This window comes from Mustela lutreola, chromosome 5, assembly GCF_030435805.1.
Source record: "Mustela lutreola isolate mMusLut2 chromosome 5, mMusLut2.pri, whole genome shotgun sequence".
Lineage (NCBI taxonomy): Eukaryota > Metazoa > Chordata > Mammalia > Carnivora > Mustelidae > Mustela > Mustela lutreola.
Window position 1 is genome coordinate 16,903,987 of NC_081294.1, and position 19,508 is coordinate 16,923,494.

General features: G+C 35.4%; 1 pseudogene; it reads left to right on the forward strand.

Annotated features, from left to right (window-relative positions):
* Nucleotides 1-15,310: 15,310 nt before the first annotated feature.
* LOC131832800 (U4 spliceosomal RNA) lies at nucleotides 15,311-15,439 on the forward strand (annotated as a pseudogene).
* Nucleotides 15,440-19,508: the final 4,069 nt, after the last annotated feature.

Consider the following 19,508-nt stretch of genomic DNA (forward strand, 5'->3'; position numbering starts at 1 on the left):
ATGTTTACTAATTCCATCATGAGATATAATATTTTTAAAATATTATGTATATTTAATATATATTAAATAAATAAATAATAAATAGTTCCATATTTTTAATCAATTATAGTTCTCTCAAGAGTTCTTACTTGTTTGTCTTTTGGTATCATTATGCTTTTCTTATCCATGAAAAGTCATTATTCAATTAGAGTCACATTTTTTATTTGTTGACATACTGTTAAACTCTAACCACTGACAAGGATTTTTTTACGTTATGAATTTAAATGCATTAGTCTTTCTTTTTATATTAATTGTGGTTTAAAATAGCATCTATATATTCTCCACTTTTTTGTTCCATCTTTTTTAATCCATGCAACAACAAATTTTCTTTTTTTTTTATTTTTTTATTTTTTATAAACATATATTTTTATCCCCAGGGGTACAGGTCTGTGAATTACCAGGTTTACACACTTCACAGCACTCACCAAAGCACATACCCTCCCCAATGTCCATAATCCCACCCCCTTCTCCCAAACCCCCTCCCCCCAGCAACCCTCAGTTTGTTTTGTGAGATTAAGAGTCACTTATGGTTTGTCTCCCTCCCAATCCCATCTTGTTTCATTGATTCTTCTCTTACCCACTTAAGCCCCCATGTTGCATCACCACTTCCTCATATCAGGGAGATCATATGATAGTTGTCTTTCTCTGCTTGACTTATTTCGCTAAGCATGATACGCTCTAGTTCCATCCATGTTGTCGCAAATGGCAAGATTTCATTTCTTTTGATGGCTGCATAGTATTCCATTGTGTATATATACCACATCTTCTTGATCCATTCATCTGTTGATGGACATCTAGGTTCTTTCCATAGTTTGGCTATTGTGGACATTGCTGCTATAAACATTCGGGTGCATGTGTCCCTTTGGATCACTACATTTGTATCTGTAGGGTAAATACCCAATAGTGCAATTGCTGGGTCATAGGGCAGTTCTATTTTCAACATTTTGAGGAACCTCCGTGCTGTTTTCCAGAGTGGCTGCACCAGTGTGCATTCCCACCAACAGTGTAGGAGGGTGCCCCTTTCTCCGCATCCTCGCCAGCATCTGTCATTTCCTGACTTGTTGATTTTAGCCATTCTGATTGGTGTGAGGTGATATCTCATTGTGGTTTTGATTTGTATTTCCCTGATGCCGAGTGATATGGAGCACTTTTTCATGTGTCTGTTGGCCATCTGGATGTCTTCTTTGCAGAAATGTCTGTTCATGTCCTCTGTCCATTTCTTGATTGGATTATTTGTTCTTTGGGTGTTGAGTTTGCTAAGCTCTTTATAGATTCTGGACACTAGTCCTTTATCTGATATGTCGTTTGCAAATATCTTCTCCCATTCTGTCAGTTGTCTTTTGATTTTGTTAACTGTTTCCTTTGCTGTGCAAAAGCTTTTGATCTTGATGAAATCCCAAGAGTTCATTTTTTCCCTTGCTTCCCTTGCCTTTTGCGTTGTTCCTAGGAAGATGTTGCTGCGGCAGAGGTCGAAGAGGTTGCTGCCCGTGTTCTCCTCAAGGATTTTGATGGATTCCTTTCGCACATTGAGGTCCTTCATCCATTTTGAGTCTATTTTCGTGTGTGGTGTAAGGAAATGGTCCAATTTCATTTTTCTGCATGTGGCTGTCCAATTTTCCCAGCAGCATTTATTGAAGAGGCTGTCTTTTTTCCATTGGACATTCTTTCCTGCTTTGTCGAAGATTAGTTGACCATAGATTTGAGGGTCTATTTCTGGGCTCTCTATTCTGTTCCACTGATCTATGTGTCTGTTTTTGTGCCAGTACCATGCTGTCTTGATGATGACAGCTTTGTAATAGAGCTTGAAGTCCGGAATTGTGATGCCACCAACTTTGGCTTTCTTTTTCAATATCCCTTTGGCTATTCGAGGTCTTTTCTGGTTCCATATAGATTTTAGCATTATTTGTTCCATTTCTTTGAAAAAGATGGATGGTACTTTGATAGGAATTGCATTAAATGTGTAGATTGTTTTAGGTAGCATAGACATTTTCACAATATTTATTCTTCCAATCCAGGAGCATGGAACATTTTTCCATTTCTTTGTGTCTTCCTCAATTTCTTTCATGAGTACTTTATAGTTTTCTGAGTATAGATTCTGTGTCTCTTTGGTTAGGTTTATTCCTAGGTATCTTATGGTTTTGGATGCAATTGTAAGTGGGATTGACTCCTTAATATCTCTTTCTTCTGTCTTGCTGTTGGTGTAGAGAAATGCAACTGATTTCTGTGCCAGACGGCTTTCCGGGGGAATTCTACCAAACATTTAAAGAAGAACTAATTCCTATTCTCCTGAAACTGTTCCAAAAAATAGAAATGGAAGGAAAACTTCCAAACTCATTTTATGAGGCCAGCATCACCTTGATCCCAAAACCAGACAAGTATCCCACCAAAAAAGAGAGCTATAGACCGATATCCTTGATGAACACAGATGCGAAAATACTCAACAAAATACTAGCCAATAGGATTCAACAGTACATTAAAAAGATTATTCACCACGACCAAGTGGGATTTATTCCAGGGCTGCAAGGTTGGTTCAACATCCGCAAATCAGTCAATGTGATACAACACATCAATAAAAGAAAGAACAAGAACCATATGATACTCTCAATAGATGCTGAAAAAGCATTTGACAAAGTACAGCATCCCTTCCTGATCAAAACTCTTCAAAGTGTAGGGATAGAGGGCACATACCTCAATATCATCAAAGCCATCTATGAAAAACCCACTGCAAATATCATTCTCAATGGAGAAAAACTGAAAGCTTTTCCGCTAAGGTCAGGAACACGGCAGGGATATCCATTATCACCACTGCTATTCAACATAGTACTAGAGGTCCTAGCCTCAGCAATCAGACAACAAAAGGAAATTAAAGGCATCCAAATCGGCAAAGAAGAAGTCAAATGATCACTCTTCGCAGATGATATGATACTATATGTGGAAAACCCAAAAGACTCCACTCCAAAACTGCTAGAACTTATACAGGAATTCAGTAAAGTGTCAGGATACAAATTTTCTTTAAAATACCTGAAACAATTATATAAACTAATAACCCTGGTATTTAATCTATAAAAGGATTTGTGGAAGTGTATGTGAATATGTGTGTATGTGTGTGTACTCGTAGTATAACAAATGGCATTTTGACATAGTGTATATAATACATGTTTTGAAATAAGAAGAAAACGAGGGGTGCCTGGGCGGCTCAATCAGTTAAGTGTCTACCTTCGGGTCAGGTTATGATCCCAAAGTCCTGGCATAAAGCCCCATATTAGGCTCCATACTATAGTGGGGAGCCGGCTTCTTCCTCTCCCTCTGTAGCTCCCCCTTCCTTGTGCATGCTCACTCTCTCTCAAATAATAAATAAAATATAAAAAAGAAAAAGAAAAAGAAAGAAATGATTAATAACTCTTCCTAAGTAAATTATTCTTAAAGTTTTCTTGGAACTGAAAATAACACATTTACATAGCCCAGTGTGGTTACTGAAAAGAAATTATAATATGCATATCCTTTGATCAATAGTTATCACCTCTAAGAATTTACTTAAGAAAATAATAGAATGACTAGTTAAAGCTCTTTATCTTTACAAATCAGAAATGACTAAACATGTTTGTAAGCATTTTCAATATAGCAACAAGAAATACACACCAATATACAAGTAATTAATTAAATAAAGTCTGATACAGCCATATTAAGGAATACTAGTCAACTATTAAAACATGGATAGATAAATGTATATTCATATGCTAATTATAATAATAATTACTATTCCTAACACTTATATAATACTTACTAAACAATAGTTATAGTTCTAAGGACTTTACTTATAATAACTTATTTAATCTTAACAACACCATAAAATAATAAACTATTTTGTCACCAAGATTATATTGCTTCTAGAATCTAGGATTCTAACCCAAGCTCTGTGCCTTCAGAGTCCAGGCTCCTAACTCCTTTTTTATACCTAGAAAATACCTGTGTAGGAAAAAATAAGTAAGAAAACAGCATGACACAACCAATATTATATTTTAAATTTTATTTCTGTATTTTAGGGAGGGGGAGGAGAGGGAAAGTATCTCCAGAAGACACTGTGCTGAGCATGGAGCCCAATGGGGGGCTCGATTTCACGGCCCTGAGATCACAGATGGCTTGAGGTGAAACCAAGAATCAGAGGCTTAACTGACAGAGCCATCCAGGTGCCCTATGGAGAGAGAGAGAGAGAGAAGAGGAAGAGGAGAAGGAGCTAGAAGAGGAAGGGGAGGAGAGAGAGGAATGTTTTAAGAAATTTTTAAAGTTTTAAAAAATGTGCACCAAAAATTAATGGTGGAGGCATGCAGAAGATGAAGTTTATACTGATTTTTACTTTATATTTATCTTCCTTAATGGAATTTTGGACAACAATCCCATTAAGTGCAGCTGCACTGATTTAAACCCACTATTATACCATGTGGATAGGAATTGTTCCAAACAGAGAAAAAAAGGAAGGATTCTCTAGGACAGAATTTAACTACAGAATTTAGAAACATTGACGCAAGCCTGTGATAATGTTTTTCAAATACTAGATAGTGGCCTAGATAGAATTTCAAGTTCCTCAGAAGAAATGACTAAGCATGCCTAAAGTTTGTATAAAAAGTAAATGATTATAGCTTTATTAGTTGCTACTTCCTGTGATTTGTTGTACCTCACTGTTGTGAGGTGAGTTGTGCTCCCCTGCCAAATTCATATGTTGAAGTTCCAATATCCAGCACTTCAAAATGAAATTGTGATTGCTAATTTTATGTGTCAACTTGACTGACCTAAAGGATACCCAAACAGCTAGTAAATCATTGCTTCTGCGTGTGTCTGTGAAGGTGTTTCTAGAAGAGATTTGAATCAATAGACAGTAAATAAATTCTCCCTCACCAAAGCACAAAAGCATCATCCAATCTCTTGATGGCCTGAATAGAACAAAAAGCAGATAAAAGGTGAATTTGCTCTTTGATTGAGCTGTGGCATCTCTCTTCTCCTACCCTTGGACATCAGGTCTTCTGGTTCTTCTACATTAGAAGCTGGGCTATATTACATCATCAGTTTTCCTGAGTCTCAATCAAGCTTGCAGCTGGCAGGTCATGTGATTATTCTCAGCTTCCATAATCACTTTCCATAAAATCCTTATAATCTCTCTCTCTTCATCCCCTTCATTTTGTTTTTCTGAAGAACCCTTACTAATATAGTAACCATAAGTGTATTTGGAGATAAGGTCTTTACATGTGTGATTAAGTTAAACCGAGGCCATTATGGTGGAGCCCAATTCCATGATGATGGGTATCCTTATAAAAAGAGGAAGTCAATGAGTATTAGAATGGGAGTTAGTTTCTAACATGACACCTGGGGGTCAAAAATGAGGATGTCATGGCCAGTTATCTGGAAAGTCAAGTGACCATCTTGGCAACACTCCACAAGAAGCCAGATCAAACCAGACAGGCTGAAAATGGTGGGTGCCATGATAGGAAATCCCTGACCAAATAAGGAAGAAAAAGAAGGAAAAGCCACATCTCCACCTCAGGTAATAAATATTTCAAATTGTAGTTAACACTTGTCAATAATAGATAGAAATTCACCCCTCAGGGCACAGCTCTGTCTCTTGCTCTCTCTCAAATCTGTAGAATATACTTCCGCTTTAATTAATTTTTCCTGCTTCCAGTGTTAGTCCACTGTGTTATGTATCTGTACTTGAATTCTTTCTTGTGATAAGACCAAGAACCTTTAAGAATAACTTTGGGCTGGGCTGGGTCAAGGCCCCAGGGCCCAGAGTCTCTTCAGTTCACTTGGCAACCCAGGGTGGTGTACACACGAGCAAACCACGTGAAGAGACAGCAAGAGCACTGCCATCTGTAAGCCAAGGAGAGAGGCCTCAGAAGACTAGAACTCTACTGGTACCTTGATCTTCAATGTCCTTTTTCAAACTGTTAAAGAATAAATTTCTGTTAAGTCACTCTGTGGTCTTCTGTTATAACAGCTGTAACAAATTAATATACTCATGAATGGAGTTCAAGTTAGTTGAGGGAGCTTTTTCTTCTCTTATGCTCCATAGAGCATGATATTGGACAAAGCACATCTTGTAAATACTTGTTGATTAAATTTAGTTATAGAGGAATAGATCTCAGTTACAGTATCCAGACCAGCATCATCAGTACCATCTGGAAAACTTATAAATGCACATTTCTGAGCCTCAAGACACTATAAAATCAGGAACTCTGGGGATGGGATAGAGCAGTCTGCCAATAAGCTCTCCAGATGATCTGAGGCTCACTGAAGTTTGAGAACAAGTGTTTCAAATGTTCTGAACTAGGGGACAGGCATGTGACATGAGTGATGTTGCCCAGGTACAAATCAACGGCAAAGGTCAAGCATCTTAGCAATAGAGAAGGCATGGATCTCCACTGAGGTCAAGGCCAGACAATCCTACCAGCTAATGTGAAATGGTCTTTATGTTTTCTACGGTACACAAGCAAAATGTATTTGTAGATGGATATTTCATGATTTATTTTTTTTTAATTTTTGAGATTGTACTTATTTATTTTTCAGAAATAAAGCACAAGCAGGAAGAATGGAAGGCAGAGGCAGAGGCAGGCTCATCACTGAGCAGGAAGCCTGATGCGGGCTCTGACCCCAGAACACTGGGATCATGACCTGAACCAAAGTCACACATTTAACTCACTGAGCCACCAAGGCGTCCATATTTCATGAATTTTAAATGTTGGTAGCCAATTCTAATAATTATTGGCTGACCAAATAAACATGCTTACAGGACAGTTCCATTCTGCTATAACCTCTAATTAATAATAGAGGGGTTTGGAGGAGATAGAGTGAGAACACATTTATTTCCTTTTTTGTCTGTAAGGTTTCTTCCTCACTAGATTCAAATAGAGGATGAAAAAAATTAAAGAAATTAGCTTTTTTTGTCACTTATGACTTTTATGTATATTGGAGTAGATATTTAAATAGATGGTGTGTAAGTTCTCCCTCTGAAGATGTACACTTAAAGTATCCTGTTCTTTGTTCAGTGCTCTGATTATCCCAGAGCAAGAGTCTGGATTTGGCTTATTTTCAGTCAAGGCAGGCATATCTTGAATGGCAAGTCTCAGGTGGGCTGAGGTCTGTTTTCAGAATCCTTGCTGCACGGAGTGGCACTGCCACTACCATCTGTGTCTTGTATGTGGAGATTTAAAGATGGTGATGTGCTGACTGGGACAGTTTCTCCTCCACTGACCATCTGCCACAGGTGCTGGAAGCAGCCCTGGTACTATTCAATCTTCAGATGAACGGTGGAATTAGCTGGCATGAGCCTCCCACTGAATTGCTGGACCCACTGAATGCCACTTTCTACGGCAGGATCAAACCTGGTTTTTTGGATGTTGTTGTTTGCTTGTTCGGAGGAAATTTTTTGGCCCCATCTTAAGATGAATGCAGAGCGGAGAAAAATTAAAGTTTTATTAAGTTCTTAATGGTTATGAAGTAGGAACATTTGCAAGCATCCTAAACAACCCGCCTCTGCCCCTACCTCCAACCCTATTCCCACCCTAAGACTCCAGCTGAGGGTTTGAAATGGTTGCTTTTTGCTAAAAACACTACCATAAACATTGGCTATTGTTGGACGATCATAACATGAAGTCACCTAAGGGAAAGGATAGAAAGTACAGTTATCAAGTCAATCTATAAAAATAGTTACATAATGCCTAAATATTCAAAATAAAATGGTGCAATATGACAATTTACTTCAATGAGTGAAACCATATACTCAGTCCTTCATTTTGGGTACATTTTATTTTATAATGTAAGTGATGGATTAAATTTAGAAACAATCTCAAATTAATTAGACACTTGGAAATTATGACCTTTATGACAAAGGTGAAAATATTTGCTTAGTAAGGTAAGCCATAGATTAAAAATATGACAGACTTGGAATTCAGTCTATCCTATATTAGTCCAAATAATAATAATGATAGTCTTTTTCTCCACAATTAAGTAATGCATTCCTGAACACACAAATCCCACAAGAGTCAGATTTTTTTTTTTAAGATTTTACCTATTTATTTGAGAGAGAATAGCGAGAGAGAGAGAGAGAGAGAGTACAAGCAGCAGGGAGGGGGAGAAGCAGACTCCCAGCTAAGTAGGGATCTTGATGTGGGGCTCCATCCTAAGGACTCCGGGATCATGACTTGAGGCAAAGGCAAACTCTCAACTGACTGAGCACCCAGGCACCCCAAGAGTCATAATTTTAGATGACCTATAACTTCATTAATACATTTCCAAATTCATCTGTAGAATCATTTGTGAAAAGATTGCTGCAAACAACTCCTCATCTGATTAGAAGGGAAATCACCCCTCTTCCAAATTCCAAAGCTTTTTCTAACTCTTCTGCCTTCCCTTGTTTTTACAGACTTCAGACTCGGTTTAGTTACTCTGTTGCATTTTCAGTAGATTTACTATTATATAAGAGGATGAACATGAGATTAACATTTAAGCATATAGTAGATGAGAGAGAAAACAGTTCCTCACTGTAACAGGGCTTTATACTTGGTTCTGAAGTTGGACAGCATATTTTCTGTGGCTTTTATCCCGTAAGAAATTCTCATTCTATGACATTTGCCGTATTTCTGAAGTTTCTGTTACTCTCTCTCAACTACTGTTAACCTGAAATCAGCATGTGCCAAAGCCCAGAAAGAAGAGGAGTTCAGATGGGTTCCTAAAATAGCTGAAATTAGATGTACCAGGACTTGCCATTGTTGAGATAGATTCTGAGGAGGAAATCAGTCTCCATAATCACCAGGACCACATGATACAGTCTAAACTTTTACATCTCAGGCAACAAAAAGATTCTTTTTATTTCACTTTTCCAGACAGTGGTGACTGAATAGATCTTCAATATTTAATTCACAAGAAAAAAAATAGTACTTTATGTATCATGTGGGTTTTTCTGTAAAAAACCTGTGGTCTTCAAATGTAAGTTTTCAGGATCCTTTTAAGCAGTCTTTTTGAAGTTTACCAATTTATGACTGCTATGACTTATCTTCTCTCCTTCAGGTCATGAAGTTTCTTTCATCTTTCTAAATTAAGGGTTGCCTGAGCACACTGAAAGCTTTTGGAAAGGGTTTATGGTTTACTCATATAGAAAATAAGTACTTAGATTTTGATATTCCAGAGGCAGATTCAGCCTCTGGCTTCTCTCAATGGATTTATTATAAAAAGCAAATTCAAGATTATAAATCATGAGCCTTAGTCTTTTTTGTCACCACAAGTCCCTGCATTTACTTCTCTTTCGGGAGAATAGAGTGGGAGTTCTAGAGCCTTCTCCTCATGATATATCTCATACATTCTGTGCTACTCCTTTCTTCCAGTCGTAGTTTAGTCAGATCAGGAATAGCATTTACCTCTGAGGGGTATTATAAGAATTATATGTGATTTTATATATAAAATCTCTATTGAAACAAAGTAAGAAATTAAAAAAGTAATTATTTTTACCATTATTATCCTTTATCAGATCTGGTCCTTCAGAATAAGACCATGTTATCTTTATCTATGGCTGCATAATGACCTACCTCCAAAGAACAATTATTTTATTCCCTTATGATTTTTTGGATTAGGAATCCAAATAGGGCAGGGCAGTGCAGCAATGGCTATGTCTTCTCTATAGAATCTGAGATCTTGGTTGGGATAGCTGAAATGACTGTGGTCAGCTGAGGTCTCAAGGCTCAACCAGGGTCTAAGAGTCCCAGTTCTCACTACTATCTAGGTTCCTCAGTTGTGTTTCATGTTGTGTCTCTGTGTAGCTTCACTGAGCTTCCTCACAATGTGGTAGCCTTGGGAAAATGGGGTTTTCCACTTGGTAGGTGGCTTTCCCCAGAAACTGCTGGGCTCCTTACACTTCAACTACCAACCTGAAATAACATTAAGAGTACAAACTTGCAGCTGGTAGATAAATAAGTCCTGGAGATCTAATACACAGTAAAGTGAATATGAGCAACAATATTGTATTATAATAATCAAACTTGATGAGAGACTAGATCTTAATTATTCTCACCACCAAAAAATAAATGATAATTATGTGATGTGATAGAGATGCGAACTCTTGCTATAATGGTAATCGTTTTACAACATAGAAATATATCAAACTAACATGTTGTTCACCTTAAATATATACAGTGTTATATATCAAATATACTTTAATTAAACATAAATAAACAAATAACTAGATCTGAGACCTGCACAGCATCAGTACCTTGCATTCTGCCGAACAAAACAAGTAACAAAGAAGTGAAGCAGAATCTAGTTTTTGATTGACTATAATTGCATTAACCACAGGATGGGAATAAAAGGAGGGTGGCTGTCTTTAGAGTTTGTCTCCCACAGACGTCTAAACCTACTGATCTGGTCAACAACCAACGAAAAGCAAAATCCTTTGTATTATTTGAAAAAAACTTTACTAATTCATTTGAATATCACCCTGAGGCTATCTTAGAAATTATAAAAGATGTAAATGTTTTTTTCCAAAAAAGGTAATACTGATGAGCAAATAAAAAAATATTTTGCATCATATGGTAGACATTGAGAAATCTTATAACATAGAAGACATTCTACAAATTCACTTTAACTTCAAAGAAAACATTTTGAACAAGATTTACATTATATTTGATTTAGAAATACATTCTCAGTTGTTGCCAGCTTGGTTGGTAAAAGCATATCTTTACGTGTTCTAATTTCATACAAAAATTAGCACTATGTTAAAAGATATAATTTTTAAAAAATTTTTATACAAACTTGTTTACCTGTTAACCTAAAGTACATTGATTGTTGATATTTTCAGTATTTTTGTTAATAAACATATTATCAGTTTTTTTTTTGTAAATAGGAAAATTGTTTTATAATGGAGTATTATTTTATACATATATGTATATATATACATAATGTAAGTATATATATGTGTGTGTGTATATATTTAAGTTAGAGAAATTTAAATATAAGTCACTTAGTCAAAAAATATTTTTAAAAAGGAAGGAAAAATAAAATACAAATTATAAATTCATATCCTTGGCTTCTCTCAGAAAAGAACATAAAATAGGTGAAGAGGGCCCCTATACCTGGTGCTCACCCAGTTGCTCTAAAATCCACACTGGCTTTTATTATATTAGCATCTAATCTATCTGAGTGTGATTCTATTATTAGCGGCACAAATTTTTAGTAGAATGTTGGCTGTAAACAAAACAACTACTCAACTAATGCTTATCTAAAGAAAAAATATTCTAACACAGAAGGGAAAACATTAATAAACATATTGCAAAGAGTACAGAAATTTCCTATGAGGAATATTCCACAGATAATTTTTTTTCAAAGAGATTTTAAGAGGGATTTTGACAACTCTTTATTAGTCAAATTTAAGAGGCAATTTGCATATATGATATGATTCTGTAGAATTTCATAGCTAACTGTACATTTATAAATGAAAAACTATCACTTATTTTTCTGTTTTCATCTATTTAGTAAAACTTAAACTTCCTTCTTACATTTCATTGTTAATTAGTTTTTAATATCTCATTAAAGTACTAAATAAATAATAGTATAGGTGGTGTGAATGTTTTATGTATTTGAAACACTACAATATGTCATGGATTTCTGTGAAAAAATACAGTTTTAATTTCTATTCCTAGCATAAAATCAACTCAAAGTTTAATAAAGTGTTAAAAATTAAAATTTCATTGACATGGTAAGAGAGATATTATTTGTTATTATTTATTATAGTCTTTTTCAAATTGGTTCATTTTATTTTTTATTTTTTTTTAAAGATTTTATTTATTTTATTTGACAGAGAGAGATCACAAGTAGACAGAGAGGCAGGCAGAGAGAGAGAGAGGAGGAAGCAGGCTCCCTGCTGAGCAGAGAGCCCGATGCGGGACTCGATCCCAGGACCCTGAGATCATGACCTGAGCCGAAGGCAGCGGCTTAACCCACTGAGCCACCCAGGCGCCCAAATTGGTTCATTTTAAAAACTAAAGTTTGCTTATTTCTTAAAATATTTATTTCCATAGACCCATATATGGTCAGCTAAAGGAATTAATAGGTTAATTACAAAAATTTAAGCTTTTTAAATTTAATTTTCAAATCACAGAGAAATTTATTGATTTTTTAAAAATACCAACTTACAAAATTAGGCTATTTAGATTTTAATTTCAATTTCCATTTTAATAATAGGGTAGTCTATGAAATTGTGAAGATAGCTTTTTATCTGAATGCCAGGAACATTAGCCAAATAGAACATAGTTTAAGTTTAAACAACTTTGGGGGGCACCTGGATGGCGCAGTGGGTTAAACCTCTGCCTTTGGCTCACGTCATGATCTCAGGGTCCTGGAATCGAGCCCCGCATCGGGCTCTTTGCTCAGTGTGGAGCCTGCTTCCTCCTCTCTCTCTCTCTCCCTGCTGCTTCTCCACCTACTTGAGATTGAAATAAATAATATCTTTAAAAAAAAAAAAAACAACTTTTGGTAAATTATAAAGATGCAGGATAAACATCTTCAAGTGTTAAAACAACATTTAGCAACACAGAAAAGATTTCTTTGCATTTGGCAAGGATTTCATAACTGTTACTGAAGAAATACAAAAATACAAAAAGGCCTTTATTCTGGAGTTTTGTATGTCAGTTGTAAAAACAATCATCCCTGCCTGAGTTAAAACTTATCTGCTCAAAAGCACAAAGCTTGTTGAGAATATAATAAATTTGATTATACCAAATTGAAGCAAACATTCTTTTCAAGGAAATCATTTTACCATAGCAACCACGTAATTGTGTATGTGTGTATGCACGTGCATGTGTGTTTGAAGAAGGAATGTGTAAAGTTAAAAAGGCAACATTTACGATTTTAACTCCCGAAACATAATTAGCACCAGGTAATGACAAGTACATTAACTAAATGACAGCATTTATTTTACAAGATGATATTGCTGTCTATATCTGTATCTCTGTATCTGAAATGCTACTTTATTCTCCTAGAACTTTAATTATGAAGATGCATAATTTTAATTCTAATCAGACCTAAAGTCAACATCTGTGACTATGACTTAATAATAGTACATCAATTTCTCAGCTTAGTCTGGAGTTGATCCCTGAACCACCTTTAGAAAGGCACTGAAAATTTCATAATGTGTATTCAAGCTCAAGGGGATACTGGTAAGCTCTATAGTGTTAAAATGTATTCTTTTTGTGGTTGGAGAACTGTTTATTTCCCAAAGGAAATCATGCTGTTAACCTGAAGCAGTAAAGATATGGACATTCTAAACCAACACCTGCTCTTATAATCTACTCACTCAAAGTAGGTGAACATAAAAGATGTCAAGACATATTTAAGATAAGGGATACATATCTAGCAATTGCACTACTAGGTATTTACACAAAAATACAAAAATACCAATTCAAAGGGATACATGTTTATAACAGCTTTATATACAAAAGCTTAATTATGGAAACTGCCCTAATGTCCATTGATTTATGAAGGGATAATGAAGATACACACTCACACGCATAAACATAAACAACGAAGTATTACTCAGCTGTCAAAAAGAATGGAACCTTGCCATTTGCAATGACACGAATGGAGCTAGAGTCTTAGACTAAGTGAAATAGTTATTGGAGGACACATATTTTATGATTTCACTCAGGTGTGTAACTTAAGAAACAAAACAAACAAGCAAAGGGGATAAAAGAGAAAGTGAGTGGGAGGCAAACCAAGAAACAGACTCTTAATTATATAGAACACACTGATGTTTACCAGAAGGGAAGTATGTGGGTGACTGGGTTAAATGGGTGATGGAGATTAAGGAGTGTACTTGTTATGATGAGCGTAGGGTGTTGTATGGAAGTGTTGAATCACTGTATTGTACATCAGAAACTAATATTACACTGTATATTAACAAACTGGAATTTAAATAGAAACTTTTTAAAAAGAAAGAAAAAGATAAGGGATAAAATTTATGTTCCTGTTTTAAAAGGTTACCATTATAACGAGTTTGATGTAATACAATAGTGCCTTTCTGTTGTATCATTTTAGTCATATCTAACACCTAAAAGTACTACTAAATCTTCACAAATTTTAAAAAGAAGAAGAAAGTTTGTAAATGTGACTCGGGATAAAGGAAACCTATACTGTAAGGAAAAATTAGAAATCCAATACTATTTCCTTAGATTTCCCATCAAAGAAAATATATCTCATGAGATTAAGAATAAACTGATTCCTGTGATGAGAAATACCACAATGTTAGATTCTGAAATAATTTGAAGAAATCCAACTCAGTTATTTAAAAGAGACAAGAACAAGCACAAAGAAAAGAGGCAGAGAACTTGGAATTTTCCAAGCTCTTTTCTATTATACTATTTCTTATAATGTGAAAGAATTTAGTTTTTGTCAATTATTATTATTATTATTATTATAATTATAAAATAATTAGATCTCAGGACACCTGGGTGGTTCCACTTGATTGAAGTTGGTTAAGCTTCAACTCTTGATTTTGGCTCTGGCCATGATCAGAGGGTCCTGGGAATAAACCCTCTGTTGGGTTCCAAGCTCAGTGGGGAGTCTGCTTGAGGCTATCTCTCTCTCTGCACCTATCCCCATTCATGTGTGCATGCACTCTCTCTATCCCTAAAATAAAATAATTAAATATTTTAAAAAGAATAATTAAATTTCAAAATTATTACATTTTAATATTGATTTCCACCCCTTTGATGACCTATTGCCAGAATATATGTTAATAATATAATACATATATGTTTGATATAAATATAAATTATCTAATCTTCAAAAATTAGCAATTTTTTAAAATTATGGAGTGTCGATTACATAACAATTAACCAAGTAGGTTAAAAAAAAAAATGGTGATGGACAGAGAGAGGAGAAAATAAAACAAGATGAAACCAGAGAGGGAGACAAAGCATAAGAGACTCTCAATCATAGGAAACAAACTGAGGGTTTCTGGAGGGGAGGGGATGGAGAATAGGGGTAACTGGGTGACGGATATTAAGCAGGGCACAAGATGTAATAAGCACTGGGTGTTATATAAAACTGATGAATCACTGGCCTCTAACTCTGAAACTAATAATACATTATACACTAATTAACTGAATTTAAATAAAACAGAACAGAACAAAACAAAACAAAAAAGAATCAGGATCCACATCTGCTACTAATCATACTCAAAGTCCTTATTCTTGGTACTATACCCCGTTGCTTTCCCCAGGATCTAATGCACTGAAGCTTTGTACACTGACAGTATAGTAGCCAATGAGGTTTGCCCAAGGCACAATTACAGCAAATTGAAAACTAATGCATTGATACAGCAATAGTACAAATCAATTTCCAATTTTTCACTTCCTGAAAGTGACAGTCTATCCTTCCAGACAGCTATATTAAATAAAAACAAACACAGGAAAAGCATGCTACCTTCAAATGCTCTCCATGAGATAATTGTTAGAAATACAGAACTACAGGTTCAGTGTTGTTTAAGAAGACACTTAACGTCTCTTGCAAGGAAGTAGTTCTATTGAGAAAACATAAAATTCCACGATGCTCAGACTACTTTCAAAGTTCTTCAACTGAGAAGACAAGATAGGGGATGCCTGTAAAGTTCCTGTCCATTTAACCATTTTCAAGCAAAGGAAGTTTCAGAGAGATTGGGCTCTCAGAAAAACATGTCAGGAAGATGATACCTTCAGGGATGACTTCACCCCTGCCTCTCCACGGGGTGATCCTTTCTCACCACCTAACAGTCTTCCTAGTGACTCATTAGAGATCGTGATGAAGGAGATGCCTGTGATCCGTCAGCAGGTGGGAAGTCTGGCACGATCCCCAGGACCAGGAAAAGCGGGCAAGCACAGTGTTAAAGGTGTAAAGTTTCTTCACGGGGCTCAGCCGCAAAATGCCACACTTGCTTACTTTTCTAAATAAAATTAAATGTGGCTCTGCCCTTACCTAAATTAATTTGTGAAGAAAGTAAATACCTGTTATTTTAAAGGTCCCTTTCCCTTCCTTCAGTATTATAAAAATCCTGGTAGTTTTATGATTCAGAGACACAGAAGAGCCTTCGGTTTCTGTTCCCTGATTTGCCACCACTCAGGCCTTCATGGGCCATTTGAAAGCAATCAGCTCCAGAGCTCAGGGCTCTGCACTTTCTCTACAAAACATTTACCAATTAAACTGATTTTTCTTTTCTTTCTTTCTTTCTTTCTTTCTTTCTTTCTTTCTTTCTAAGTGTTTGAAAGCTGTGTATTGATAATAAGGAAAATACAATCATTCATAATTTCAATTTTCTGTTGCCAGGTTTATTTTATTTTATTTTGGCTTATAATTTAATTATTATTTGTTAAAAACTTGAACCAAAATATAAACATGTGGCAGATTTTGAAGTACGGTTAACTTAAAAAGAATATTGGGGAAAATTAATCTCTTAAAAATTGTTTCCTCTATAAATTTACATCTTCATCGATGACTCTTGCTCTTTGCTAGAATGTGACTGGGTCAGCACTATACCTATTCTGATATTATCATCTTTATAGATTTAAGCTCTGAGAAATCTTGTTCTCGGAAATAAGCAGATGGAACAAAGGGGCTTTATTATGACAATGTCACTCAATTCTATGAACTTCTTCAAAGAATTATAACAAAAATTATAATGAGTTACCATACAAACTAAGTTATAATCATGTGTCCATGGATACCTCAATTAGTTATTTCAAGATTTTTGAAAAAATTTAATGTAACAATCTAAAAAGCAATCACTTGAAAAAGGTTTGGTTCCTGGTGATTAGAATCATCTGCCTTTTTTTCTTAAAGTTTGTTTATTTGTTTTGAGAGAGAGAGAGAGAGTGTGTGAACAGGAGAGGGAGAGAGGGAATCCTAGAGCAGACACCACCTTGAGCCCCAAACCTGATGCAGGGTTCAATGTCACAATCCTGAGATCATGACCTCAGCTGAAATCAAGAGTCAGACACAGAACCAACTGAGCCACCGAGGCACCCTCTTTTTTTTTTCTTCATGGAGATGAATGTTTTGAATCTCTCTTTTGTTTGATTTTAGCACCTGGGGCAAAGAATCAAAGTAAATTCAAGAACTTTGAGATATACTGTTCTTTTGAAATATAAAACAACAAGGAAAACCTTGTGGGAGAGAAATTCTCTGAAAGGAAGAATGGAAAAAAGGAAGTGGAAGAATTAAGACACAGTTATTCAAATTCGACCCTTGAAAACCTGTAAAATTATCCACCAGCCCAGAATCCTTTTCCCGTCATCTGAGGGGGTTAGCAAACTTCAGATCTGGCAAAGTGGCAAAGCAATTAAACCAGTTTTGTTTTCTCTAGAATAAAGTCTCCAAATTCATTTTAAAATTCGACAATCTTTTTTGTGGTGTCCTATAACCATCTCAATACTGAGTGCTGATTCTAAGTTAGTTATGTAGATAATTCCGTTAGGAGATTGTTATATCGTTCTTTGGCTACATTTTAGAAACTGAACACAGTGCTGAAGGACTGGTTATAGATCACCCAGAAACAACTTCATGAGGAAACACTCGAAGGGAAAGAGAAGCACATAATAGAAGCGCCATAGACCAAGGGAGGCAACATTTTTCTGAAAGGTCAGATAACATTTGTTTGAACACAAGATTAAATTCCCTACCTGTTCAATCCTTTCAGACTATAAGGATAACCACACTTCAGAGAAGAGGACAGCGATGAAAATCACTGAAAGGATTTGCTGATGAAGTGAGTTTTTCTACCACTTGATAGGACTTGCAGGGTGGAAATTTTTTTTTTCTTTCTTCCCTTCTAGGTTCTTTGGTTGGCCATTTACAAATAATCTAGAGATATGTTATCCTTGGGATTTAGGTGTTTGTATAATGTTCATTTGTAGGTGTCTAAAAGGGCCAGAGATTCTGGATTAGTTTTCCTCCACCCTTACAGACTTACCAGATCTGTGCTATGGTGACAGAGGCTGCAGATCAGGAACTTTGTTACTTTGTTCCTCTCCACACAAACTGCCGCACTGGTATCTTAGTAACATTGATTCCAAGTCATTTTTAGTATTTTGGTTATGTCTGTGTAGTGTCATTGCTAAAGTTCTTTGTATGAATTTAGGCACTCAGTTGGCAACTATTATAACTGTCATATAAATTGTAACACTTAAATAATTTCTGAATACTGTCTAATGCTTTACAAGTAGACAAGAATATTTGCATTGTTACAACTCTTTCAAATAAGTAACTTTACATAAAGGAAAAGAAACCCCGACAAAAAAAGGGCATTTTGTTTACTCGGAAGCATTCTACAAAGAGCAGCATTTCCTGCAGTAAATATGCAGAGAATTAACCTTAGATTCTATTTCTATTTCAATAGTGTGTTTTTAACTAGTGTCTCTTAACTTAATAACAATTCTTAAAGAATTGTACATTATTAATTTAATGTACAATTAAGGTACAATTGTACAATAATGTACAAATAAGGTACATTATTAATTTAAAAATATATATATTTACCTGCAGCTATAGAGTGAAAAATGAAAAGCCTACCTTACAAAATCAACAACTCCTAAAGTTTACCTGTATAGTAATACTATCCTGGTACTATGTAAATGTCCATCTCCCTCTCTCTCTCCCCCTTTCTCTCCTGCCTCAGGAAAGGCTGCATGTTCCAATTATAAGAAATAATTCAACTATTTGGGCAGTTGAGTGTTCAGAAGTAATAACATATCCAGAGCTTGGTTACCTTACTAACTCTACTCCCCAAAATAAAAACTGTCAAAAAATAATATGAGATCAGGATTGATTAAAGCTATGCCATTTAAGTTATCTGTGTCTAGACAAGATGAGAGTTTAGATAACTCTCAGGTAAATATGTGGTTATAATTCAACCTGGAGGGAGAGAACAATATCAGGTTAAGAGTAACATATTTTTGCTAATAATATGATATACAGATCATAAAAGAACATCATAAGTACTAATACCATGGGTTTAAATACACTGTGTTATTTTGGAGAATAGTGTTTCTATTATGTAGAGAATCTGTAAGACAGTACACAAATGAGATAAAAGAAAATGAATGAGGAAGGCAGAAATTTCTACTAATTTAGAAGCAATCTCAAGGTTTCAAGTCAAAGGGGGCATTCTTTAGAAATAGGGACCAAAAGCAATGTTTATTTATGTAAGAATAATTGCTTAATTAGGTGCACTTAGCATAAAGGTTGTTTTCCTTAATAGTGTAAAATAATCCAACATCTCTCAAATGAGAACAAGCGGAGTATATTTATCAGATCTTGATTGCAGCCAGGGAATCAGCCACCATTACTGGCATTTGGCAGAGACTAAAAGGCAAGCAGGGGAGTGGGAAAGATTTGTGATAGGAAAAAATGGAAAGCTTCCTGTTTGCCCTGATTGGAGACTGTTGGCCTGGGGGAACAGAAGG